At 37.6% G+C, this 24405-nt stretch overlaps 1 long non-coding RNA gene across 1 annotated transcript; it reads left to right on the forward strand.

Annotated features, from left to right (window-relative positions):
* Positions 1-6284: 6284 nt before the first annotated feature.
* On the forward strand, positions 6285-17084 carry LOC139593980 (uncharacterized). The gene is made up of 5 exons (XR_011680470.1): positions 6285-6572; positions 7155-7215; positions 7547-7641; positions 10912-11025; positions 15917-17084. It is a non-coding gene; the product is annotated as an uncharacterized lncRNA (long non-coding RNA).
* Positions 17085-24405: the final 7321 nt, after the last annotated feature.

The following is a 24405-nucleotide window of genomic DNA, read 5'->3' on the forward strand; positions in this document are numbered from 1 at the left end:
ACAATGATTTCCTTATAATATACTATTAACCCACATTTAATTAACTCAGAGGCTGAGCTCTGTACATGTTTGATTGGGTCAGTACCTCTCTAACCTCAAAACTTACTAATAATGGTCTAAAAAACAGTGTGGGGTAAGAACTAGTACAGATACAATAAACAGCTGCTTTGCTCAGAATGTTATCCATCAAAAGCTCACACATTGTGCAGTACAACAACACTGTCAGTCATGAGATTACAGAGTTTTGTAACGGGGAACAAACAATGGCTTTAGATAATTCACTATCAAATTTACTGGATGTTTGGTGCATATTTAATACTGCTGCTTGTAACATTTAAAAGAAATTCTAGTAATAATAGAAATTGTATTATTACAACCTCTCTAAATAACCATTGTAAATATATATTTTGTTGTTACTAAGAGGAATTATAGTATCTTGTGACAAATAAAAATATGTGCATGTTTGGACAATGTTATGTAATCTTTATTTTCTGTAATGCTCAGCAGGACAGAATTTAATCTGTGAGCACAGAACGACAGGTCCCAACACATATTTCTCTTCACAAAGTTCAGTTAACTATCCAAATTTACACCACTGGGTTGTATTTGTCATCAAAATATGAAAAATATCTTTCTCATTGTGCTGAATATTAATTTGGTTTTTGGTCAACTATTTAATGTAGTCTTAGGTAGCTATATAATATTTTATACTCTACACCAAAATATGTGTAAAAAGTTACAGTTTTTCCACTAGTCACAAACAAATCAGTTTTACTACTGCAAAACATACTAAGGTTTCAAAAAAAAACATGTCAGAATTCCTTTGTTTTAATATGCTTATTCAACAGAAGCTGTTGCTAGTGGACATTACTGATGCCTTTAAAGTGATTAACTATTACATCAGAAAGGTCCCTAGCTTTCAAATTTGGCTGTTCTCCCTCAGGCAGTATGAAAGATGGAATTCTCAATTTTAAAAAATGCAAATTCAACCTGCAGCACATATACTACAAAAAGAGCATTCTTTTTTTCTTTTGCTTCCTTTTCAGGATGAATTAATTACAAATACAGTTAGCCTTTGCATTTTCAGGCTTCCAGTGTAAATACCATGAAAAAAAACACACCATGCCAGAGTTTTGTAGTTCCCTTAGTATTTTCTGCTATGTTTTTTGACCCTATCATGATATTTTTTTTTAACTACCTGCACACATCAATGCATTCCTAATCTTAACTGCTGAATCGGGAGAAAAAATAATAAAATAAGCACCGTATTTACAGACATGTATTCTCATATTTGAATAATTACACTGATGTCACAAGGGCCATTTACATACCATGCATAAATGTCTGGAAGGTCAAATCCAAAATTCCTGTGGGACCACAGAGATAGAGTTCACTGCAATGATCTCTCCAGAGGCACAGACAGTTCAAAAGGTTTCTCTCTTCTGCACCACGATGCACAGGCTAGCAGCACAGGTTTACAGCTCTTCATTTGTAGCAATCCAGATGTTTGTGAGGCTACACTAAAGGTAAAACTCACACAACATTTCCAAACTCTGATCTTGTAACAGGATCTGTTCTAGACAGACCTTCTTATACACCTAAACAAACAAAATGTCTTTGAAGTATTTTAAAGGGAGATGCAGTATTCACTAAGGACTAGAAACTATATTATAAAATTCTGTTAACAGGTGTCCTGTGCACTGTTTGCGAAGCATGCATTTTATTATCATAAAATATATTAAAACTGATTGGCCACACTGTAAGGACCAGCAGGAAGTTACTATCAATCAAAAATAACAACATTTTTACAAGGCTAGTAGGGCTAGTCCATCCCCAATGAAGGGTTGAAGTAGTTAGCATTTAATGAATACTATTAATAAAAAAATTAAACAGTTGATTTAAAAAAAACCCTGAATACATCATTCAATTGTGATGTGCAATTTGTTTTTAAAACATTACATTCAAAAATATTGCAAAGCCTTTTTGCTGCATTTGCTCTGTGTTTAGGAGGTTTATTGTCATCACAGATACCTGTAAGCATTTGCAGAGGTTATGCTACCACTCTCTGACAGCTATTTAAACAATTTAGCATGTCTAAGTATCCCTGGCTTTATGCTCTTATACATGGGGTTTTATTATGCTGTCCTGGAGTGGTCAAATGAGTATCTACTTCACTACAATGAATGAGGGTCGAAGTACAAAAGGCCAAGGAATCTTTAAAAACATAAATAAGTTTATAAAAAGTATAAAACTAATTTAATAGTTCTGCAACTGGATCGATATGTTCACCACTAAGTTGCTTTCATTAATAAATGCTGTGTAATTGTTGAAAATCATTATGAAGGGAAATTTTGTTTTGAAGTTGTGCAGAGGTGCTGAACTAAATTAATCTACAGAGCAGTCATAACTGGTGTGCAGAAAACACAGATTTGAAGTACCAAAATAAGAACTTCTGAAAGATGGAAAATAATCTAGACTGCAAGAATCTAGACTTCACACATTCTATAAAAGGCTAGAAATCTTCCTTAAGGAGTTTCTGCATCAGCCTGTGTTACAGACAACTTACCAAATACACTGCATAGAAAGTGCACTCTTCTTACAACACATCTCACGGGGAGAGAGGTGAAAGCAGCTATGTGTTATTTCCTGTCACTCATAAATTGTTAAAAGATACTTTCGCTCATCTTAAAAGATAGAGAAATCTGTGATCTGTTCTGCCAATCCCATTTCAGCAGTCTCATACTCCAACCTTGCCTTCCATAGCTCCTCCAGCATTTCTTTCATGTCCATGATCAAAAATAGTATTTTTATTAACCAATTAAATCTCTAAAAGTGGGAAATGCCAGTTCAATCGAAACAGTTAAAATATTAATCCTCTGGAAGTAGAGAGATAAAAAACCGTACTTCACTAGGTGCCTTCTGTACGATATTCCTGTCAAATTTTACAGTCAAAATATCTGGGTCTGACTTGTACTCAGATCCAATGTTGGATTTTAAGTACAAGGGTGCTTTCAACTGCAAGTTGTTTGGGACATATATCCAGGATGTTATATTTACCCTTGGAATGAATGAAAAACAAGGTCATTTTAAATGTTACAGTCAGGCAATAAATTACCTCCACATTAGAAAAGACTTAGGTTTTTCTGTTTGACTGGAAGAGCACCAACCTCACCGACAGCAATGTTAGCAAATAAGGTATTGAAAATCTTTGATTACTATGACAGCTCACGTTGTTCTATCAAAATCTTTGCAAATTAAAGTGTCTAAAAGACATACATAAAAACAAAAGAAACAGGGATTACTTTTGTAAAATTTTTTCACTAGGTGCTTTAGAAGAACTAAAGCAAGGAAATACTAACTGGCAAATTCAGTTATTTTTTTTATCTTCTTCCAAAAAATTGATGCTTTTTGCTATTTAGGTATATTTGGCATTTTCCTTTCCCTATGTAAGTCTACAAAATACCTTACATAACAACTTGGTTAATTTTCTTATACCTACAAAGGTCTCTTCTTCTGGACCAAAACTACAGCTAGTTTGATCAAAGAATGTAGTGTAGAACTTGCACCCACAAGTGAAAAGAAGCTCTTTCAGGGTGGAACGCAACAGCTGTTACATAGCAGACAAGACTACACAATAGTTTAGGACAGGAAGTGATGGCATCTCTTATCAAACTATATTTAAGCAGGAAGTAATTTTATGTGATTAGCCAACTTGGAACCTGGCCAGGTCACAAGGATTAAGAACTCTTGCAAAAATTTCAGCACAGCCTTAGTTAATTGCCCTTGAACTTAATTTAAAATACAGCACATTACTACTGCATATATAGTGCTGCATGCACCAAAAAGACCTGTGGCAAATTATTTTGTCACTATATACATTTTCAAGTTGCACTTAGGCTATTAATGATGTTGCCTTTAGTGTACTTTTAATAATTTTATCTATAAAACACCATCCAGCCTTGATTACCTTTAAGGCTACATCAAATGTATGCATATTGTCTAGATGATTTTTATACATTAAAACAGAATAATGCAGAACACCAATACTGTGACAAAACAAAGATTTTTTAGTTGGTTGGGTGGTTGGGTTTCTGGCTTGTTGTTTTTTTTTAAGAGACACATGCTGTTCAAGTTTTATTTAATTAAGGTCTCATATGCCTGCAAAACCTATTGTTTCAAAGCAGAACCTGGCTTTACTTACACAGTTGAGATTCTTCAGTTTCTAGCTCTTCTCTTAGTTTATCCTTATCCTGTTTGCCATGTTCCTAAAGACATTATAAACACATTTCTATATTTTAAGACCTTGGTGATGCATCCATAACCAGAAAATATGTAAAACGGAACAAGGATTACTGCAAAAAAAACTAAGCTGGAGAATAAATGCACTGACACTTGTCTTCAGCCATTGAGTTAATGACTTTTACAACAATGCCACTAATTGAAGGAAATACAGAGGTCTAATGTCCAAGAATGTCCTTAGCATAACAGAATCAACCCATTAGTATATTTAATTTCCTTCCACCAACATCATAAATTATATTCTATATGAGAGCTATATTGAAACATAAAATATACAATGGCTCTTAAAAGTTATATTCATACATTGCCTCATGAACACTAACTCTTAAATTTAAAAAATACTAATGATTATGTCCTTTTTATAGACAAGGATTGAGGTAGACAGAACTAAGAGCTGAAATCATAAGCTTGTGATTCTAAATCCTGTGAAATTCCACCTTCCAAATATTAAAAAGAGCTTCTTAAAAATAGTTTTGTACCATAATTAGTTGCATATGTTGATAAAGAAATACACATTCCCTAAACTAGTTTTCTAGGAATTTATAATAATATAATTTGCCAGAGAGTTCAGAAATCATATTCCTGAGTGGAATACTATTGCCGTTAAAAAAAATAAAAAGTGATTTTCTTGTAGCCATGTCTTCAGAATCTCTTGCTAATCTGTTATTTCTTAATCTGAGCACATTTTCTGCATCTTCCGTTTGATGTCACATCTATTTGTACTATCTTAGAACTCTCAGAACATTATCACCATTCATGTCACAACATAACCCAAATAAAGATCAGGGTTCTTTCAGACTACAGAAAGCTGAACTACAGATCCAGAGATTATTATTGCACCTATCTGATTATTAACCTGAATATTTTATAGTGTTTCTGAAAAGACTGCACCATGTAGTATAGAAATTTTAAACTGTTTTTTTACATAAGTAACTAACATTTCTTTGCAGGGAAGCACGCATGAAAAGGACCTTTTCTATACTACTGAAAATTCTAAACGCCCTACATTTATTGTTACATATTTGAGGATATCTTAGGCCAAAAAAAAAAAAAAAAGTAACAAAAAGCTACTTAATGTAACTGGAATAGTAGAAATCGGGCATTCATGTGTTGATAATACAAAACTTCCAGTCTTGGCCTTTCCTGTACCTTTCCACTTCTCTCCCTCCAGATTATATTAACTTCCTTTGTTGAAAGCTAAAAATGCATAAATTTATTACTATCCACTACAGAGATCTCTATGACAAAGCCTTACCTAAATCACTTCCTGGTGTGGTAAAATGACTGATTTGTGCTTCTGTGAAAGCTCATAAGAATTATCATAAGTGGAAAAGGTATATCGTGTTTGAAATTTTTATGACTATAACAGGTAGTATTTTCAAATTAAGTATGTCATTCCAAATTTTAGCTTCTAAAAATTCAGGTTTCTGATCACATTTTGATCATAGAAATCAATAAATATCACTTTGATGCTTCTTGTGTCTTTATGTTTTAACATTAACAGAGAAATAAAAACAAAGCCAAAAACATTCCAAGCGTCTAGTCTTGAATGTCTACATTAACTCATACTCAGCAGATATAAATACAGCTGCATTTTATGCATCTCATAAAAGATTGTGTATGTTCATGAAGTGCAAGAGTTAAAAATAACCTCGATGCTTTTCCCAGTATTTTTAGCAGTTGATAGATACTTAATTCAATCTCATTTTCTGTCATACTTTAGCAGTTTAGGAAAAACTTTAAACAGTTATTTTTAAAAATACATTTGTTTGTTTGTTTGTTTGTTTGTTTGTTTGTTTGTTTAAGGGCAAATAGTGGAATACCTCTAGAGGTATTCCTGCATGACGAGACCCTCCATCTTTTCTCCGGCTTCACCATATTAATGGCCCTTGGCCCACACTCAGCCGCGGCTGTAATTTCCGTCTGTTGAAGACAGTGCACACATGGGAGCCGACCCGTCTGTTGGCAGCGTTACACCTCAGAGAAGCAGCACGCCAGAGAGCGCCTCCGGGCCTCCACGCCCGCCGAGCCCAGCGCTGCCCGGCCGCGCACTGTGCGCCGGCCCTCACGGCTCTGAGGCCCGGCCTCTGCCGGCCGGGGCAGCGCGGCGGGAATGTCACCGCCCGGCGCCGTGAGGGGACCTAGAGACGGCCCGGCGCCTCGGCTCCCCGGCGCCGTTCCGCACGCCCTCGGGCCGCCATAGCCCGCACCGGGCCCGTGAGAGAAGCGACGATGGCTTGTAGTGATGGCCTGCACTGGGGCCCGGCCTGCAGGTGAGCAGAAATGGCCTGCGCTGGGGCACAGCTACGAGGGCAGCCGTGGCCTCACAGCCCGGTTGCACAGCAAGGCAGCTTGGACAGAGCAGACCCTGCCTTTTAGAGTTTGTGCTCCCTCTGCCAGACTAGCTGCAGACTGACTGAAGCGCTTGAGTCCAAGTCCCATCTTGGCTATTAAATTATATCTCTGCTTTCAGTTGGTTTTTGCCCATACAAATTTGACTGAAGGTGACCTCATGCACAACTGCAGTGGTTTATTGCACAATTAAATTTTCTCACCTACTTCACTGGCAAGGATTCTTCTTCTTCAAAGAAGGCAAATAGGTACTTGCTTCTTAAAAGGCTGTGTTTTGTGAAAGCACTATGAAGAAGCTGGAGTAATTATTAAAAGCAAAGAATTATTAAAAAGGCTTGATCTCTACTTGATGTACTATCTACTCTCAAAAATCCATGTTGGTAGAGGCAGTTCAACAAGATTTTCCAGCACTGAACATTGTTTAAGAGTGAGAACAAACTGCCAACAACAGGCAATTTTCCATTGCCGACTAACCTGAAATGATCTCATTCTGTATACTTCAGTGCACATAGAAGACAGAGACGAAATCTGTAGATGCTGATGACAGCAAGAGGGAAGATGAAGGTAAGTCTCAGACAACTTGAAGAGGTAACTAAATAGTATCATTATAGTTCTTCAGTCAAGAGGTCTAGATGATGTCAAGGAAACTGCTAGCAAAGAATTCCCATAGTTATATTTGAAACCTATCATTAAGCAAGTCCTCGATAGTCTGTCTTTTCCTTCATGGGTATTTATTAAGAAAAGGTGTTTACTGAGGGTTCACTGAACTTGTGAGCCCATTCTTACCAAGCAGTAATTTTCTGTAATAGACAGTACAAAAGTATATGCTTCTGCTGTTAGACCTTGAGCTATGCATTATTTTTTACTAATATTTTTCCAGTCTCTCTTAATTAAGTTACTTCTTACGGTAGTCTGAGACTTACCTTGATCTCCTCAATTGCGGTCACCAGCATCTGTAGATTTCTTGGCTGTCTTCTATCTGCACTGAAGGTAATGGAACCAAAATAAGTTGGGGGGTTGGGGATTGCAGGTTCCTTGGCCTGGCCAGCCTAAGCTTCCTACACAATTTGAGGAAGTTGAGAAATAAGGCTTTTTGTTCTCAAGTCCAAATAATAGTTGTATTTCAACTAGGACTAAGTTGAAATCCCATCACAACTAGTGCACTAAACAGCTTAGGTCTTGAAAGTTTGGCTTGATGCAGTCAGCCCTGGAAATTAAATCTTCCACGCCTGCCCATATGTTCTTAATTTGAGTGGACATGAATTGGTGTTTATGAGATCCCCTTCAATCTGATCTGTTTGAACTGTCATCACATTCTGTTGTTCCAGTTGTGTGAAATCACAGGATGGTTTGAGTGAAAGATCATCTCATTCCTATGAATGTTAAGATGTATGCAGAATAGTAAGTGCAGCTACTCAAAATTCCAGATATTTTGTCAGTGCTCGAAAATCCACACCAGAGGACAGTACTGGGGTTGCTTATATGCACAAGAGCTTCATCACAAAAGACAACTACATACTGATGTGTATGTGTAAGAACACTCCAGGGCAGTAGAGATTTGGATGGCCAAGAAAGAGGCATTTGGCTTCCTAAATTCTGGGTGGCAGTTATTAAAAAATAAAAAAGAAAGAAAGAACAGACTTTTGGAGGGGAGCAGGGAAAATCGACAACCTTGATTCGCGTTCTATCAGTTTAAATTTTTTTAAAAACTGAATAGACAAAAATCTAAGATTCATCTTTCTGAAGGGGACTACAAAGTTGACAGCTAATTAAATGTCAGTCATCCATGAAGCTGAGCAAGCCTAAGGACTGAAAATTAACATATTATAGAAATAATCCTGTACTACTTGATGGGCCTTACATTTTACTATTATAACAAAAAAAAATATTTTCAAGACCTCACAGACAAGCTCTCTGAGCTAAGAATAAACAGGACTAAAACTCATGCATGACATCAGTTTGGCCTCTTTGTTCTCATGAGCTTATTATTCTAGTGTAGTTTGTTGGGGTATTAGGGCAGTAGACAAAGGCGGCAGTTATCTATTCAATTCCTGAGCCAGTTGCTGCAGAAGTTGGACCACAGAATGAATGAAATATTGAGTTGTTGCTCTTTAAGTTAAGGAAAATGAAAACCACTCAGGAAAGCAGGCCTTCTGTCTCAACCTCTGACATGAAATGTTTTTTTATTAAACTGAAGGTTCAATAGTTAATCTTTATTACCTAAATAGGTAGTTTGACCACCTGTTTTCTGAAAGTATCGGGTATTTACCAACTTCCATTCACAGAAATTTAGAGCTGTTTTCTGAGCAAAGATCTTCACCAAACACAGATGCTTGACCTGAGCATCCAAACTAATTAAGCAAAGTTGGCAAATACATATTGTAATATGCCACATATGAAAACTGATAAAATCATTCCTAATACATATAAACTAGCATGCCAAATCAGGACTACTTATTCCAGAATCAATTGTTACATAAACATGGTCTCCTATATGGCCTAATGACCATATTATGAAGAATAGGTTTAAATTCATGTCTGCTCTTGTTCCAGATTAATTTTCACCTGTAAAAAAAATCATTACTTAGAGCCTACTTCTTGTCTCTGAATTGATAAATTCCTCATGTACCTTAATAGTGTGTATGTTATTACCGTACAAGAAGTAGAAGCTCGAAGTCCTTCATTTTGCGCACACAAGGAGCTTTGATAATCTGGCTTTGTATTTTGACTTTGGTTGCTCTCCAACAGATCACTTGATTAACAGTCAATGCAATAAAAAAACACATTAAGATTTATTTAAAATACCTCCTTGTAATCCGATCTGTATTGCCATTACTACAATTACAGAGCAGCAATTTGAGACCCATAACTAGAGAGGTGTTTCATTAAAGATTCCTGTTCTCAGAGTGCTGGCATTTTTGACAGAATAATTTTACTTTTGCATCTCAATCTAAAGGTAATTTTCATTACTGTTGCTTTGTAAGCGTGGCAAATTAAATCAAAAATATTTTCTCTAAGTCCTCATTCTGTGAAAAGGTAGTAGAATCTATTTTATTTTGTCACTAATTTCAGGAATATTTTTGTCTCTAAAAGTTAAATATTTAGTCTTTCATAAGCTTAATTCTTATTTAAAAATCCAACTTGTTCAAGGAAAGTGAATTTAAAAATAGATACTTTAGTCTAAAAACTATGTAATAAGCCCCGCATTGATTCTATGCTCTACCTCCTATTAACCTTCTGTTTACAGCAGAAGTTGTAATGTGGCCTTCTGGAGAGGGAAAAGAAACTAGGCTTTGGTAGTTCCACTCGCCATAGAGCTATTTTAATTTGTGTTTACTGATGTCATTAAAAGAAATCTGAATATTTTTGCTTGCACAAAATGCAGGTTTTCAGCTAAAAGAACAGTCAAGAAAGGGGTTTTGTCCTTTGACTCCTCTTTTATCACAGTAGTTCTGTTTATCCCATGATCCCTTCAGTATCCTTTCCAGGACTGGAGACAACATGTGTTATGCTAATGTAAATCCGTGTGAGTTGGCTGGCCAGGAGGCTTGTCCCAACCAGGATATACAGCATATGCATCCTGCATTCTTTTCTTCACTCAAAGTATTAATTCTTATTACTCTCCTTCATGCCTGGAAAGATACGACCACCAAATGAGACCTCCAACAAGTTTTCTTGCTATCTGCTTTTACTGCTCACTCAGGATCTCCAGTTAGCATCTCTGTCACAACAAGCAACTTCTCTCTTTGTTCAGGCTCAGATCTAGTAATCTCCACTCCTACACACCCTGAGTTTATCACTCAAATAGCTACTATTATTTTGGCATTCGCTTTTGCACAGACACTGATTTTCAGGAAACTTGCAGGAACACAGATTTTTATCTGTCCTTCAAAATGGGTTGAAATTGGTCAAGACAGTAAACAATGGGACTGGCAGGGCATTTGTATGAGCCTCATTTCCTTGGGAATGCACAATTGAATTATGTCTCAACCATGCTGGTGCAAGCCCTGTCACCTCTGCAGGGGTCAGTGGCTCCAGATACAGGGTAAGCAGAGATAAGCAGTTGCCCCCTTTCAGAACACACCTACATCAAAGCCTGTTGGTCCATCAGACCTGGGCACATCCATTGCTAGGATTTCACAAGAAGTCTGTAACAAAACACTGAAATTTATGTATGCTAACTGTTAACATCAGATATGTAAGTATGAAAGAAAAAGTAATTGGTGAATGGCTTACATAATTATTCCTATCTTTTTCAAGTCTAAAAAGGGTGACAACCAAGAATGGCAGAGGTTGAAAGTAAACCTTACTGGAAAGGCAGCAGGAGGCAGATGTGTGCAAGGACAAAGGAAGAAGGCAGGCAAAACCACACAGGTATTTTTGAGAGCTGTGAGTTTCTTATATCTGCAAAAGATCATTCACAATATAAACAGAGACATGTTGTGGGAGGAAAAATTACTTAGGGCTATGGAAAGAAATATCTTAACAGAATTTGTTTCAAATAATTTTTAAAATATTTACTCTAATCTTCACTTGAAGTTAATTTCCTCAGCAGGAGCAGAATTCTCAAGGTGTACTTTAACACAAAGCACTCAAACTAACAGACTGGCTTACTACTTAAAACTAAGCAGGTAAATTGACTTTATACAATACTCAGGTGTAAAACTCTTTTAGCAATCATCTAGACAAAGGAAACAATTGCCACGTGCCATAAATAGTTTTGGAAAGGTTTCATTTTGAGTAGGTAATTGGTAAGAAGGCTGCTGGCTCCTGGCATTTCCAAGTTTCCCAGCAGTATGGTACTAGCTGCTTTGCTGTCCTTAATGGATGCATACAGACAACTGCACACTCCTCCAAGAGCATGTACATATTGCTATTTTTTTAATTGCAGATCATTGGATAAGATAGTGAGATAGATACAATTTTTAATGCAATACTTTTAATACAAAATTAAGATAATTCCTTCAAAATAATGAGACTGTTTTTTCAATTTTTTTCATTAGTTCTAAGCTTTCTTCCATTAGCTTTGTTTTCATATGATAAAGACACAAGTTTCTCATGTTTATTCTTTTTCACTTTGACAATTATGATGGTTTCTCCTGAGTCTTGATTTGTTGGCTCTAGCAGGATATTCCTTTTCGTCATTATAAAGTACCGGTGGAAAGAAGCATTTATTTGGCAAAAGCAGGCAAAAAGTAAAATAAATAGTTGGTCTAGTATAGTGTTAAACAAGCTACCCTACTTCGTATTTGGAGGACTCCCAAATCAATCCATATGTATATACAACATAGAGGAAGCAAAGAACACAGAAAACAATTTTACCAACTTTAGAAAGAGAAGTGCAACAGAATTGGGATGGAATAAGCAGACTGTGATTAAGTAAATTGTGCTATTAGTGGTTATTTTTTCCCCTTGTCATAGTGTTATTTTTTCTATGGGCAATGGTCTTAGCTTACAGTGCATGACTTTTTTCCAAATGCTGTATCAAAAATACTGCCAGGTCTTAGCACGTGAGTGAAGGTGAGCACAGAAAGCCCCACCAATGTCACCAGTATCTCAGGTCAGGATAATAACTACCCATCTGATGAAAAGTCACTGCAAGAAGCACCAAACTTATTAGTAAAAAAATTATTGGAGAGGCATAATTTAACCTTTATTTTAGTCTGAGGCCAAACCCAGCAGTCTGGATCCTTATAAAGCACTTAATATTATGCCAGGTAAATAGGCACCAGTGACCCCAAGGCTTTGAACATCGATTTTATCCAGACTTCAGAAATCCTGTGTGAATCTTCAGATGGCACTGGGCTTTTATAAGTCCAGAACTGTTGTCAAAATGACCTGTGACAGAAATTCTGAGAAGGTGTAACATGCAGGCTCATTTCTAATCTGGTTGTCTGTGGCCTTTATTTCCTTCCTTCCTTCCTTCCTTCCTTCCTTCCTTCCTTCCTTCCTTCCTTCCTTCCTTCCTTCCTTCCTTCCTTCCTTCCTTCCTTCCTTCCTTCCTTCCTTCCTTCCTTCCTTCCTTCCTCCCTATTTGGATTCAGGGCCATAATCAATGTTAATTGCATATATTGGTTTTGGATAATTGTTGAATGGCTCTTTATCATAAAATAAACATTACCTGTAACTGGTTATGTTAGAACTGGCAATGAGGAATGCAGACCAATGATTTTAAAGGAGTACACTGTATTTGTTTTCACCTCTCACTTTCAACTGATAGAACTTGGTTATGGAACTAAAGTTATGTGTTTGCTTTTCTCTGCATTATTTCCTCATATGATACTGGCAGTCATGCTTATTTACTAAAGTAAACAAAAGAACTTATAGTTTTGATAGCTATGATACTAAGTTATTTAACTAATGCCATGAATGTGCCTTAAATGATGAGAAATTACGAGTATTTTTACTGTATTTGTTTTTTATTTTAAGAAGGGACAATAATGCAGAGGCTGTATGTGTAACACCTTCCAAAAATAAACCACATTCTAAATTTAATTGTGCTAAGCGTAATCATGGGAATCTAAATGTATTAGCGTAAGAAATTTTAATTCTGCACAATAAATAGAAGCAGGCTGAGTTATGTTTTAAAAAATGTCAGATATAAACTTTCTTTTGTGAGATCTTTATTTTGCTCTCCAGAGTTAGTCAAAATCTGGGATTTTGACTTCACAGGTAAGCAAAAATCCATAATTTAATCCACTTTTCCTCAAATGTAAATATTTTTCTTACTGAATCTTAAATTTCAGGCAATTACTTAAATTCCAGGCAATATTACTTGTTCAGCAAAATGCTAATTCTCGCTGTACTCTGAGATTAGAAGACACATGATCTTGAAGAAGAAGCAGGAGACAGTTAAAAAATCCATGACCAATTTCAAACCTGACAATTCTTAATGGATTGAGACTCAGAAGGCATAAAGTGGCATCAGCCTTTATGACTAACTGAAATAGAAGTCTCTAATATTTTATGAAAAGAATTTTTAATATTGATAATGACATAGAAACAAGGTGAATCTGGTGTTTTCCAGTCTGGTGAAATTGCATGCATTTACATGGATGCAAGCCTTATTAGCAAGGGATACAAAGAAAAGTAGTACATTTATTAGAAGATGCAGATGCCGTGGGTATTTTCAAAGATTAAGGAGGCTAACTTATCATATACACTCAGCTATTTCAGTGATGCAATAGGTGACCTTGTCCTTCTCATATAACTGCCAAAAAGTATGCACAAATTACATAATAAAAGCAGCATAATGGGTTGCAACAAAACAATTTCTCAAAGGGTATTTAAAAATTTGAGAGTACTAGGATTGGGGTGATGCAGTTTGTCTTGCAGTGTGTTCTTTTCCCTCTTTGTACATCACTGGGAATCAGTTAATCAATAATAATTCAGTTATAAAATTGCTTCAATGTGTTGCTTTCCAGAGCAAGATCTACTCACGTGAACAGCAGTCTTCACAAGAGAATGGAGAAATAGTGTCCTGGGATACATCAAAATAAGTGGTTACTGCAGCCCAAGCTGTCTGATTATGATTTCACCAGTCAGTGCTACTGTGTCAAGTGGTGCTAATAAACGGTTACAACAAGGGAAAAAGAAACCGTGCTGCATTAGCGAGGGAAATGGGTACAGAGATAGAAAGAGAGAAAAAACCTCATATAATGTGATTACACAATAGAGCAACTGAGCCTGGGATATGTTTTAGAAACTTACTTCTAGGTACATATGGGTATTTTAAAGTAAATAAAATATTGTGAAAGCTTTTTTTCTGTTTTGTTGGTATACTATTGCTTTCTTTAGGTTTTGTACATGACATCTTGGCAGTGTATCGTTTCAGTGGTTAACTGATAAATGCCACCCCCACAGGATTGTTTCCAGCCCCATCTGCTGGTCTGAAACTCACCATTTCCAGCGAATTCTGGAGTTGGCTCTGTATTTGATTCTGGCTAAATTCTTCTTATTTTTAGGCCTGGAAATTCAGGTAAAAGCTAAATGCATTTTATTTAACCAGGATTTTTTATTTTCCAGGATTTCTAATAAAGCAGTAGATATTTTACAGATATTTAGCAATTTTCCTCCTGCAGGGTCGATATATTTTATAACTACGACATGCGGGCCCGGGCCCTGCGGGGGGGACAGGCACCACGGGGTGGATTGCCGAGGTATAGCCGCGGTTTGCCTCCGAGCGTGACCTGAGACTTGCGCTGCACCACAGAGTCACAGAATATTCTCCGTTGGAAGCGACCCGCAAGGATCATAGACCCCTTACGCGCTTACACCTCAACAATCTTTACAGTGGTCTCCTGTACCTAAGGATTAGAATTCGGCCTTTAAAAACATGATCACCTTTTGCTGAGACCACTGTCCATCCAATGGAGAAATATGCTTTCATAGTCTCCTGTGCTGTTTACTCACAACTTTGAATGATATTGGGGTTTAAGACTATCTTTGATTCTTCTTCTATATTCTAGCAGCAGTTACCTCAAAAATATTCAATGGGTCATTACAGTTTATGTATGCTTCATGCTACAGATAATATGAAAGAAAGTATTATGAAGGCATTGGCTAAAACATGATGGATCACGTAGGAAGCATCAATAAGGCAAGAGAAATATGTTCAACAAATAACTATATATCTTAGGGAAGAAAATATAATAGATCAGCAAAAGAAAAGTGTGATTTCAAACAATTTTTCTATCTGGATTTTGGATGAGGCCTTCATTTATGCCCATTAACATTCCAAATAGGTCCTTAATTTTTGAATAATGTCTTGGATGTGAAAATCTGTACGTAAAAGTTGTCTTTTTATCTAGAAGAACAGTTTGTTTCTGTGAAAAAAACCTAACTTTTCTTGTGTGAATATGTCTGATTATTAATAGTAAAGGCAATGGTGTTTTAAAAGAAATAATCCTATTTCCTGGTTTCATGAATATTGAATGATTTTCAATCTTTTTCTACATAACAGCTTAAAATGACAGAACCCACCCTCCTTATTTTCTCATATACACAACCTAGCCAATAGTGTAAGGACATTTCATAAAAGATAGGGAGAGTTTTCCTAGAAGGAGACTGAACTTGATTTTTACCTCTCCTAGGCAAGGATCAGTTGATCACGAAGCGATGCAGTTCTTGTATTATGCAGTAAATTCCTCTTACCAATCCAATTATGTAAGAATAATCTGGCAGTCCTGTGTTTATCCTAATGATGTGTTTCCTGAGTTTCCAACTGAGTATTTGCATTTGTGTTTCTCATTTACTTCTCATATAGGAGCATCAATGGCTGTTACACATTCAATTCCCAGCCCGTGGGTGCTGGGTGGCAGCAGCTCAGCTGGAGCCAGATGATGACAGAAGGAAATGGTCCCTGTGAGCTCACCATCGGTGCGGCCTCACCACGCGGTCCATGTGCGGCACTGGGCCCCAGCGTTGGAGAATGACATGAAGGTCCTCTGATGCCGCTGGAGGAGGCAGCCGAGCTGGTGAAGGGCTGGAAGGCACCTCCTGGGAGGAGCAGCTGAGGGCTCTGGGCCTGTCTGGTTAGGAGAGAAGGCAGCTGAGGGGCAACCGCTGGGCTTTTTACCAATTCCTGAGCAATGGACATGGAGAGGCAGGCGCTGTGCTCTTCTCCCTGGGATCCAGGGACAGGATGTGTGGGAATGACTCAAAGCTGTGCCAGGAAAGGTTCAGACTAGACATGAGGGAACATTTCTTTACCAGGAGGGTGGTCATATGCTGAAATAGGTCTCCTGGAGAGGGAGTGTATGTCCCAAGTATTGAAGAGACATTTGGGCAGTGACCTTAAAAACAAACTTCAACTTTTGGTCAGCCTTTGAGAAGTCAGGCAGATGTACTAGATGATTGTTGTAGGTTTCTTCCAACTGAAATAGTCCATTCTATTTGAAACCTTTTGGCTGAGTATAATGTCCTTGTTTTAAAATGTCCGTCCATTCTTTTTGGTTTTCATAAGTAAATTAGATGGGTATTAATTACAACTAAGATTTAGTGCATTTATACAAAAGCATTAGGACTATGTACATTTAAATAAAGCAAATTAAATTGCTTTCTAGTTTTGCACAGGTCTCACTGGGTGTCGCAGACATCTTTTTGTGAAAATCCTTTCTTAGGATTTTTTTCCTTCTGAGAAGATAAGAGTCCTCAGAAACAAAATGTAACCAATGGTTATCTGCTGCTGTGGAATGCAACAGGTGCATCTGGGATTGGGCTCATCTGCTTGTTTGTAATTAATGGCCAGTCACAGTGGAACTGGCTTGGACAGAGAGTCTGAGCCAGCTGCCCTTGTTATCATTCTTGTCTTTTTCTATTCTTAGCTTAGCCAGCCTTCTGAGATGAAACCTTTCCTTCTATTCTTTTTAGTATAGTTTTAATGTAATATATATCATAAAATAATAAATCAAGCCTTCTGAACATGGAGTCAACATTCTTGTCTCTTCCCTCATCTGAAAACCCCTGTGAACACTGTCACAATTGGGAAATACAGCATACATTATACAAGCAACCTGACTGTAGGCTTCTCAGTATTTCCGAAATAAAAAAATTACTGTAGTTAGTCCAGAAGAGTGCCACATCTCAAGGTAATCAATGAATAAAAACAAAGTTACATTTCCAAACCAGTGAAAACAGATATTCCAAATTTGTTTCCAGAGAAAACTGTACGTTTTCAATAAATTATAAAATATACATTTTAGTATGTGTCGGTGGTATCCAAGCCCAAGTTCCTATTGCAAACTTGGGAACACAGTGCTGGTACAGACAGTATCTTCATATCAATTTTATTTTTTGCTTCTTTTAATACCTTGTATTACAAATATTTATGAGCATGCTAACCATTATGATTTTTGAGAAGATCCATAAGCCCCACAGCATATCAGAGCTGTTGCTTGATAATCAGTCTAGAGAGCTAAGAAAGAGTGTCGCAGGCTGTCTTATAGAGGATATAATATTTGTAAGTATAAGTTTAGTATTAGTCAGTTACATATCACTTATTTACTTGAGTGAAGTCTGCAGAACCACTTCAGTAATCACACCACTAGCAGATACTAGACACAATATTAGTTTTACTAGAATCTGAAGAGATGTCAGTGTCTGCACAGGTATCCTGGTTTAACCTGGACAGACTTCGTTTTCTTCTCAGTTGCTGGTCCAGTGACTGCTGTGTTTTGGATTCAGTATGAGAATAATATTGATGTTTTGATGCTTTTGGTTGTTGCTCAGCAGTGCTCATCCTAAGTCAAGGACTCTTCCTGTGCTCTGTCAGCAAGGAGGTGCACAAGATGCTGGGGAGAAGCATGTTGAGGACAGCGGCTCTGAACTGGCCAAAGGGATACTCCATACCACAGAGTGCCACAGGACATGACAAGCCATGTTAGTATTTATGAACTACAGGTTCTGTAAATGCTTATAACTAAAAATTCAAATTACAGATTAATAAAGCCTCTGATCGGCCTTATCATAAAGCAGAGCACTAGGGCTCAGGAGCTCAGTCCCTGGGCAGGGACCGGGTGCCCGAAGCTGGCTCGCTCATGCCAAGGCCGCAGGGCTACCATCTAGCAAGCATGGTGATTATCAGCTCTATAGTGATTGCAAGCTCTCAGGATTTCAGCTCTGCTTGCTAGGTAGTGGTGCCCTGGGCTGGAGGCTGCAGCAGACGGAGAGAGAGGAGAAGGAGAAGGCGCAGGCTGTTCCACGGAGATGGCTTTGTTTGGGGAGGTCCGTGAAGGGTCTCTGCTCTTCTTCTTTCTCCCCTAATGGGGTACAGTATGCTTCTTTTATAGGGTTGGAAAGGATCCAAGCTTGACCAATGGTAAGGGGTTAACATGACATTGCCTTATAGGGTTACAGAGATAGGTTAAAGGGTGGAGGACAGGAAAACAGGAATTTTCTTTTGCTGTTTCAACATTCCTATTGTTCATATCCTCCATGGTGCTTTTCCTAATCTATGGGGTTTACTACAACAGATTCTAAGTGTGAACACATATGAAAGGACTCCAGTGACACAGGGGCAATTTCCTAGGAAAAAAAATTACATTATATCCTTTCCCTACCGATGAGCTGATGCAAGACAAATGCTTATCATCAGTTCTTTATACCAACAGTTGTCTGTGTCTGAATTTTGAACCCATTTGTATGCTGGTCTTTGTTAGGAGCAGTACATTCTTCTCTGTTGCCAAGAAAACCTTATTTTGCAGTGATTTGTCTACTTTTTTGCATTGCACATGCCTCCTGTACATAAAAGAAGTTGGAAATACTCCAAACAATTGTCTCTGGAGATCATGATCTCTGACCTTTATCTGCATGTAACAACAGCTTAAATTCCACATTTTGTTCAGCATAGGATTCACACAAAAGTCTTCTAAATAGGCTCTACCAGCTTCTATTCAGAGCTGCTCCCATTGTAAAAGCCTTTTCCCCCACAGTTCATTGTTTTAGAAGTAAAATGTTACTGGTTGTATTTTTAGAATTTTTTTATCCTTTACATCTTTAATTAGAAGTGAATATGCTAATAGTCTGCCATGCATTTTCTTTCTATGACTTTCTGCAAAACACGACTAAACCATCAGTCAAAACAGTAAAGGTTTTTATGTTAATATTAATTTGAATAGTCGTTTGAAAGATGCAGTTGTTTCACTAACATTTTAGTTCCCATCTACTCAACAAACATCTACAAAGAAAGCAGATACTTCTAGCTGTGATAATTTCTTGTTTTGACGGCGTGTATCCAAATCTCCTTTGGCTACTTTTAGAAGCAATAGATTTGTTATTAGTTTCAAGCTCTAAGAATGAAAAGGTTAAGTGCTACTTAACTATATTAAGAATCTGATTTAAAATGTAAAATCCAAGTTTTCTTATTCTAAATGTGATGTTATATATTTGTTATTTAGGCTGTACAGTTTGGATAAAACCAATTCATTATTTATAGAAGTCAAACATTGTACAAAGCGTCTAAATGAAAGCCTTTCATATTGTATTTGATATTTAAAATTAAGAGAGGGAGGAAAAAAAAAAAACCAAGCAGAAATAAACTACTTGAAGCTGTGGAAGACAAAGCCATTCTTGTTTCCCTAAAACCCAGACCCACCAAAAGTTATAAAGTTAAGATTCATGTGAAACAGGATTTAATTATTCCTGAATCTTACATCCTGATTTCCACGATGAAGAGCGGAGCCCTCTGAGTCACTGGGGTATGACCTCTAAATGGAACACAAAAAAGCAACAGGCCTTGTACTCTATAAGGACTATGTATTTCTCCTAAGGCTCTGACCAAAAACCCTCAAGCAAATGGTAGCTGCAGGGTGGGAACATGCTACCTCACTTGCAACACTCACAACTTGCAGTCCCATGCGGGGTAACCCTCCTATCCTTTTCCCCTCTGCACAACTTCTCAGGCAGTGGGTCGAGGCTTTTAGAACTTTTCTGGATCACACATCCATCCTGGCATGCAGGAGAGGACAAAAAGTGACCCTTGAGACTGCGGATAAAAAGAAAGAAGTGAAGGTTTTTAACAGCTGTCACTTCCTTTATGCATTTTGAGAAGATAGCTTCACTAGCTGGAACACAAAGTAACACATCTTTTCCAGATCAAGGTCATATGATCAAAAACTAATCCCTTTTTATGTAAGGCACTGCATGTGAGACACCCAATGGGTTTGGACACACTATTAGAAAGGAAATAATCTAATTAATTTGTTTCAGACTTGCCAAATTTCACACGAACTGGCCTCAAATGAAAAAGCTGTATGTCACTAACCAGAGATTCAGATTTCAGGTTCAGTCCTTCCCGGCAGGAAGATACAGATTTATTTAGGGGTATGTGCATAGCAGTAATAGAGCCATCTTCCCAGTAGTGCTATCAAACTCACACTTGTGAGAAAGAAAAAGTCAGTAGCTGACAGAGATTTAGTTTGACACATTTCCTACTTATGGAACATTCAAGAATAAACAAACAAGTCTGCCTATATGAGATCAGAAAATGAGCATCCAAGACAGTATCTTTTTCCAACAGTGTCTGTGTGGTGGGTTAACCTTGGCTGCCTGCCAGATGCCCACTAAACCACTCTCTCACTCCACCTCTTCAAGAACTCAGGGGGAGAAAATATGATGAAAAATTATGTGGCTTGAGATAAAGACAGACAGATCACTTACTAATTACCATCAGGGGCAAAACAGAACTGACTGGGGGAAGATTAATTAAATTTATTGCCAATTTAAAATTGAACAGGATGGTGAGAAACAAAGCCAAAATGAAAATCAATCTCCCTTCCCTTCCCCTATTTCCCAGGCTCAACTTTACTGCTTTGTTCTGACTCTTCTACCTCCTCTCCCATGAGCAGCACAGTGGGGATGAGGAATGGGGATTGCACTATCGCAATAAAGCATTCCTGTTATCAAAACTGTTTTCATCACAAATCCAAACCATATGAGCTACTATGACCGTAGGAGCTACTATGAGGAAAATTATCTCAGTGCACACCAGCATGCGCCTCTCTACCACACCTTCCTCTTCCTGCGCTTTCCTTCTTCAGCATGGGATCCCTCCCACAGGGTACAGTCCTTCACAAACTGCTCCAGCATAGGTCCTTCCCATGGGCTGCAGTTATTTAAGAACTGCTCCCTCCAGTGTGGGCTCTTTTCACGGTGTACAGTTCTTCAGGAAGAGATTGTTACAGTGTGGGTCCCCCACCCCACCCCATTTCTCTTCCACCTAGGCCACAGAGATCCTGCTAGAAAACCAGCTCCTGTCACCTCTCCCTAGACCACAGTTTCTGCAGGTGGACTGTCCTGGTGTGGAGTCCTCCATAGGGCACAGGGCCTCAACACACGTCACCATGGTCTTCCTCATGGGCTGCAGGTGAATTTCTGCTCTGGTGTGTGGAGCACCTCCTCTTCCTCCTTCACTGACCTTGGTTGTCTGCAGGATTATTACACATTTTTTTCACTCCACTTTCACCCAGCTGCTCCACAGTGTTTTTACACTTTCTTACATTTTATCACAGAGGCACCACCAACATTGCTGGTGGGCTTAGCTTTAGGCAGCAGTGGGTCTGTCTTGGAGACAGCTGGAATTGACTCTGTTGGACAAGGGGGAAACTCCCGTGTTTTTTCACAGAAGCCACTCATGCAGCCCTCCCACTACTAAATCCTTGCCACATAAACCCAATACAAGCTAATAGCAGATATCCAGTGAGAGTATGGGAATAACACAAGATACAATGAAGGCAGCTTCTCTTTACAATCCAGCATATGGAGTTCTGTTCAATCCTCCTTCTGGGAAGAAGCATGAATTTCATTCCAGACTAAATCCTTAGGTGTCTGCATTTCTTCATGGCCTGTAGTGATAAAACCCCAAGTACAAGTTACAAGTGCTTAGAAAGGGAATACAGTACAAATGTGAAGTCGCCACTAAACCACTATTAGTCTGTGGTGTGCCTACACCCTGAATAATGAGTTCAGTTACAGCTACTTCTGACAGAAATTATCTAGTAGAACCAGAAAACTAAAATAAAGGATGTTCAAAGTTACAGAAGAAGTCACAAACTAAAAAATGGACTAGAATCCTGTAACTCAGGAGAGGCAAAACTCAAAGTCAAGATGATAGGTATCTATAAAGTCAGAACTTGAAAATGAAACAGTTATTTGTTCTTTGTCTTATTTCAGAAATTGGGAAGTATCAAATTAAATTATCAGATAGTGAGCTCTAAGAAAACAACATGAGAATCCATTTTTTTTTACACATCACAAAGCTAAATTCTGGAACTACCACTACAGGATGTGTCTGTGAGGATAAAATAACCAGTCATCATAAAGATGTGTGCTACTACCTGTCTTTGATCTATAGGTCTGAAATGCAAGTCTGGTATTTGGTGTTCCTTTCCACAAACTCTGTGGGTGTCCAGTCTCACAGTCTGTGTAACACGGGCAGCACCTATCACAGCACCAGTAAAAAAATTAAGGTGACAAAAATACCTCGTTAAATATCCCATGAAGTCAATTTTCACTTCTCAAACTGTTTCTGGCATTGGCTATGTTGTGTTCTTGTTATTTCCAGTCCCCTCTGTGTGAGGCAAAGGTGAAGATATGCTGTCTCAGCCCCATGTGAGTCTCCCTGATAAAAACCTCCAAGAATAATACCTTATCCAAATGCAGGACTGTCACCTCATTTACCTTCTCCTCCCTTCCCATCTCTGCCAACTGGTGGCTCCCTATCCTTGGTCAAAACAAAATCCTTTCATTTTCTCCTTCAATTTCTTTATCTTAAGCTGGTTTAAAATGGGCACAGTGGAGCATATAGGGCCTTTTACATGTAAATCACTTTTCATGTAAATTCTAGCTAGGCCTTTGTTATATTTATGTACACACCCTTTAGTTTTAAATGAATTATTTTTTATTTTTTAAATGCACCACTGTATCTACCACATGTGCACTGTAAAGCAAAACTAAAAAAAAAAACCCCAAAACCAAAACAAAAGAAAAAATCAGCCAGATGGGGAGTTGAGCCGCTTTCCACAGGTGAAATACACTTGTAGTACATACAACAGTAGAAACAAGGCCTATATGCCTAATCCTACACATGATTCATTAAGTCAAATCTACTTGATATTTATTTTCTCATTTGTTTAAGGCACAAGAGGAAGAGATTTACTCTGGTCCTATTAAGTGCCCAGCAAAACACAGATGTTCATTTTTATTTTTTCCTACTGGAACCTTAAGAAAGGGATATTAATCTCTTCAGTCATAAAGCAAGAGCAGGAGAGAGGTATAGTTTCATCAACAGTTGCAAATGCTTTCTGGTTTTAATTATGTTTTAATAACAGTCATTTTTTTCTACCCATAAAAGTGTTTGACATAATAAAAATTAAGGTAAATCAATAAATTAATTTGAGACAACTTTTGAGACAATTCCACTGCCAATTACAGGAAAAGCAGAATGAACTCCTTGTTGAATGTACTGTAATAATAATTCCTGATGTTTTGCTCCTCCCACTTCCTTCTCTGCTTTAACACTGAATTAGTCACCATGTGACAATAACAACAATTATGTTGAATCTGGATTCCAGTCCAGATCATCAACACGGAAGTAAAACATTTTGTGTTCCTGCATTCCTCACCCTACTTACATACCATCCTCAGTAGCAGAGCTCAGATTTTGGTAAAATCTTACACTGCTATTATTCTTGCTCAAAAACTCTTTCAATCCCATATATATATTTACACATATGTATATGTGTGTCGGTTTTGTGCAACTATTACATTCTTATAATAGGTATATAGAAAGACAGTTTAAGGCTATCCAAGCTTTTAGTAGCTAAAATTTCTTGCTAAAGGACAATAAACAAAGACATTTTCATTTCCAGTGGAGTAATTTCCACTGCTCTAGCCTGGGTTGAAGACATCTTCCTGGATAGGAAGATGAAAGAAAACACTGATGTCTAAACACTCTCTTTTCTCTAAAAGGTGTTGGGACTTTTCACTATTAGCTTTTTCTATTGCAAAAATGAGAAACAATTGACACATGTGATTTAAGGTGAAGAATTCTTCCTATTTATTAGGAAGGTATACACAAGGCATACAAATATTTAGATTTTTCTTTTTAAACATAAAAGCTATTGGAAAGGGAAAATGTAGTTGTTTCAGATGTCTGCTGAAGTTCTGAGTAGTTTTTTTGTTTTAACTTTATATGTCTCTATTTAGAAGACTGGTTATTCCACAGAAATGAATGAAAGGGCATGTAGGTATTCTGAG

This window comes from Agelaius tricolor, unplaced genomic scaffold, assembly GCF_023055355.1.
Source record: "Agelaius tricolor isolate 1412-34295 unplaced genomic scaffold, bAgeTri1.0.p SCAF_10, whole genome shotgun sequence".
Classification (NCBI taxonomy): Eukaryota; Metazoa; Chordata; class Aves; order Passeriformes; family Icteridae; genus Agelaius; species Agelaius tricolor.